The 4923-nt window shown below is 38.0% G+C and overlaps 1 long non-coding RNA gene across 1 annotated transcript in view; it reads left to right on the top strand.

Annotated features, from left to right (window-relative positions):
* The window catches only part of LOC106009737 (uncharacterized), a 58680-nt gene that overhangs the window by 2457 nt on the left and 51300 nt on the right, over positions 1-4923 (top strand). The gene's annotated exons all lie outside the window — the stretch shown is intronic.

The raw sequence follows: 4923 nt of genomic DNA, 5'->3' as shown, positions 1-4923 counted from the left end.
GTAAGTGTACTTGTACTACTTGCTTTCTTAAGCCCTTTCCAATTCCAATTCCAATCCTGCAATGATTTTTGTGACTTTATAAAGTGTCTAACATTTGTGGAGATAAAAACGGGAAAACCTCTTTCCTGTTTTCTAGCACATTTCTTTTTTTAATTGATTAAATTTATTGGTACATTTTAGGTATACAATATGGTGACATTCACCATTGGGAATTTTTACTTTTACATGATGTATCTTGGTTCTTATTTTTCCCAATTCCCCTGCCCTCTCTTCAACCTCTCCACCCCTCCCCATTTACAAAGACTTTGTTTCTGTTTTTTCCTTTTCTCATATTTTTTCCTTTCCCTTCTTTCCTTTCCCCTGTCTTCCCCTCCATTTACCCTCCCCCTTTGGACCTTCTTCCTATTTCACATTATCTATTATACATTTTGGGCCTCATTTATACTTTCAGCTTCTCACACCAGAGAAACTATTTGATATTTACACATATGTGTCCTATTTATTTCACTTAAGAGTATCGCCTCAAGGTCCATCCATTTAGCTATGCATGTCTCTAGTTTATCATTCTTTATGGCTAAGTAGTACTCCATTTTATTTTTTTAAAAAACCTCACATCTTCTTTATCCAGTCACCAGTTGACGGGCATTTGGGTTGTTTCCAAGATTTAGCTATTACAAACTGTGCTGCTATAAACATGGATGTGCGTATATCACTGTGCTATATATAATGTTTTTAATTCTTTTGGGAAGATCCCCAGCAGGGGAATAGCTGGGTCAAATGGGGCCTCTAATCTGAATTTTTTGAGGAATCATCAAACTGATTTCCACAGCACTTGCACCAGTCTGCACTCCCACAAACAGTGAAGAAGGCTTCCTTTTTCCCCAAAACTCTGCCAGCATTTATTATTGATTTCTTTCTTTTTTTAAAAAAAAAATTTTTTTATTGGTACATTTTAGGTATACAATACATTTACATTTATCATTGGGTACTTGTACCTGTACATGATGTATCTTGGTTCTTATTTTTTCCCCATTACCTGTGCGCCCTTCACCCCCTCCACCTTTCCCTATTTACATAGATTTCGTTTCCATTTTTTTTCTTTTCTCATAATTTTTCCTTTCCCTTCCCCTTCCCCTCCCACCACCCCTACACCTTTGGACCTTTTCCTATTTCAAATCATCAGTTATTTGTTTTAATCATTTTCATCCTTAGTTACACTTTCGGTTTCCCGCACTAGAGAAACTATTCAGTATTTATACGTGTGTCCTATTTATTTCACTTAAGAGAATCGCCTCAATATGCATCCATTTAGCTATAAATGTCTCTAGTTTCTTGTTCTTTATGGCTGAGTAGTACTCCATTTTATAAAAAACACCCATATCTTCTTTATCCAGTCTTCAGTTGATGGGCACTTGGGCTGTTTCCAAGCTTTAGGTATTACAAACTGTGCTGCTATAAACATGGGTGCACATATATCGTTGTGGTATGATTCTTTTAATTCTTTGAGGAAGATACTCACCCTGGGGAATAGCTGGGTCAAACGGGACTTCCAGTCCTAGTTCTTTGAGGTATCTCCATACTGATTTCCACAGTGGTTGCACCAGTCTACACTCCCACCAACAATGGAGAAGAGTTCCTTTCTCCCCACACCCCCGCCAGCATTTGTTATTGGTTGATTTCTTGATAGGAGCCATTCTTACTGGGGTGAGGTGGAATCCCAGTGTTGTTTTCATCTTGAATGACCAGTGATGTTGAACATTTTTTCATATATTTATTTGCTGTTTTTACTTCTTTGTCTGAGAAATGTCTGTTCATTTCAGATGCCCATTTTTGAATTGGGTCTTTGGGGGGGCAGTCTGATTTTTTCAATTCTTTATATATTCTAGATAGTAGCCCTTTGTCTGAGTTACAACTGCTAAAAAATTTTTCCCACATTGTATGTTGTCTCTTAGCTCTGTTGGTGGTTTCTCTTGCATTGCAGAAGCTTTTTAATGAGATCCCAGTTGTTGATTCTTCGTGCTAGTTCCTGTGCTACTGAGGTTTTGTTCATAAAGTCTTTTCCTATGCCAATGTCTTCAAGAGTTCTACCTAATTTATCTTCCAGCAAGTTTAGTGTTTCTGTCTTAATATTTAGATCTTTAATCCACTTTGATCTTAGTTTAGTGCATGGTGATAGGTATGGGTCTAATTTTAATCTTTGGCAGGTTGAAATCCAGTTTTTCCAACACCATTTATTAAATAGGCTATCTTTCCTCCACTAAGGGTGGTTGGCTCCTTTGTCAAAGATGAGGTGGCTGAGACTATCTGAAGTTGTGTCTGCATCTTCTAATCTATTCCACTGATCCTCAGGTGTGTTTCTTTGCCAGTACCATGCTGTTTTTATCACAGTAGCTTTGTAGTATAGCTTCCAGTTGGGGATTGTGATACCCCCTTACCTCATCTTTGTTTCCTAGTATTTGCTATTCTAGGTCTCTTCTTGTTCCAAATGAATTTTTGGATTGTTTTCTCTAGTTCTGTGAAATATGATGTTGGAATTTCAATTGGGGTTGCATTGAATCTATATAGCAGTTTTGAAAGTATGGCCATTTTCACTATGTTGACTCTTCCTGCCTAGTAGCATTTTCGGAACACATTTCTTCTTAAATTGGGAATCATGAAATTGAAAAGGTTTTAGTGTTCCTTCTAGGAAATGGCTATGGCATTCTAAGTATATTAAAGGATGTAGTCTTTCCTAAACACTTGCTTTTGCTGATCACTATGAAGAGAAGTGTGGTACCAAGAGACACTGATTTCCCATTGCTAAGGCCAATACTCTGATGCTGCCTTTTAATTAGCTCTGACCAGAATTGTGTTTATAAAATTATAAATCAGACTAAGAAAACCTTAAAGACTCTTCATGTTCCAAACCTGTTATAATTTTTCTTCCCTTGCCATCTTAACCCTCCCTGTCCCACAAATGTTAACTACAGTTGTAGTATATGGATTTTAGGTTTGTTCACTAGCTCTGGAATGGAATGCCTGTAGGCTGGGTGACAGTGCTTTTACACATGTACACTTACCATTCCCTCAATATCAAGGTAGAAGAGGCAAGCACTGCTATTGCAGAAATCCCACAGAGGAAGCATGTCTAGAGGGTACTTCTAGACTCCTTCAACTCCAAAACCAAATATGTTTATCTCCAAAATGTTTCAACCCCAGGAACTGTGAAATGTAAAGAGGAGGAAATCCAAATATATATTCTCTTGGAACACATTTTTGGCCTCTCAAGCCCGTGTTAGATGCTTTACTTCTAAACTCAGCTTGGAGCTAAGGAGGACCTCTCCTTGACACTGAGCAGAGATCTCAAGGAAATGAAGGAACAAATTATGCAAATATCTAGAAGAACATTCTAGGATGTCAACAGCAAGTACAATGGTTCTGAGGCAGGGCACATTTAATGGGGTCAAGAAAGACCAAAAGGACAGTAAAAATGGGAAGGTCACAGGAGACTGGGTAAAGTACAGGACATCAGGACATGTAGGTCCTAATAGGGAATAAATCCACCTCCCCAGTGAATATCCACCTCCCCAGTGAATACTCAACACATGTGAGGCAACTAGCCATTTAAGCAGCTGCAAGTTTGCAACCAGGCACTATTCTCACCATTGAGCCTATAGCATTCAACACAGGGCAAATGATATCATGAGTTCAATAACATTTATACTTATTTTTTTATTAGTGCATATTGTCATATATACTGATCACATTCATCATATGGGATTTGTTCTTATACATAGTATATCTTAATTCTTTTTTTCCCCATTCCCCTCCTCTCCCTTCATCCCCTCCCCATTTACACAAGCTTTGTTTTTTTCTATTTTTTTTCTGTCCCCCCCACCCCCACCCCAGTTCCCCTTAAAAATAACATTTGTTAAACTAAATCATCTTTGGGATTAGTAGAGATTCTAGCCTCTCAAGTGTTTGTTATCAGTTTCCTTTTGTTGCTGTAACAAGTCACTACAAACTTGTTTACTTGAAAAATGATTATATGATTATAATTCTGTGAGCCACAAGTCTAAAATGGCTATTATTTGGCCAAAGACAAGAAGTCAGCAAAAGTGGTTCTTTCTGGAAGCCTTGGGGGAGTTGTTACCTTTTCCAGTGTCTAGAGCCCACCTCCATTCTTTGACTTATGACTTACTTCTTCCTTCATCTTCTAAGCCAGCAGCACAGCATCTCCAAATCTATTTAACTCTTGATTCTTCCTTCTACAGCTACTTTAAAGGATCCCTTTATCCACATTAGACCTACCTGGATAATCCAAGATAATGTTAAAATCAGCTGATTAGCAACTTCAATTCTCCCTTGTTATGTAATTTAACATATTCATACCTTCAAGGGATTACATAGATGAACATATTTGGGGGTGGGGGAATTTTATTCTGTCAGAGTGTTTTTAACCTGAATTAAATGCATAGCTTTAAATACTTTTGGGGTAACACTATGGGAGCCCTTACCACCATCTCTTGTATTAGCTTACATTTAGCTGTGTCCTCCTTTTTTGTCTTCTATACATTCAACATTTTATAGTCTAGTATGTCTAGTCAGTTCTTGGATGTGCCATTTTACGGCCTGACTTAAAATAAATGTTTAGGAATGTCTCTTCCCTCCTACTTACCATCTTCTGGAACTTAATTCTTAGAGAAGCCTTTCCATGTGCTGGGACACACATTGTTCCCCCAGGCAGCTTCTATTGCCTATTTATGGTGACTATCAGAGTTGAGTTCTTCTATCTTCCCAGAACTCCATACATTCATATGCCACTAGACAGCTCTCTGCCCTGTGCTAATGAACAGATATTGCTACTTTGTGAATGTCCTATTACTTTGATGTGCTGCTTTTTCCAGCTCAATCTTTGCCTTGCGGTCTGGCTCTCAATTTTGG

Source organism: Heterocephalus glaber, unplaced genomic scaffold, assembly GCF_053883595.1.
Source record: "Heterocephalus glaber isolate CG9 unplaced genomic scaffold, H.glaber_assembly_v1.0 deba00001538, whole genome shotgun sequence".
NCBI lineage: Eukaryota > Metazoa > Chordata > Mammalia > Rodentia > Bathyergidae > Heterocephalus > Heterocephalus glaber.
The sequence above is the reverse complement of the archived record's forward strand: the minus strand, read 5'-3'. Positions and strand labels throughout refer to the sequence as shown.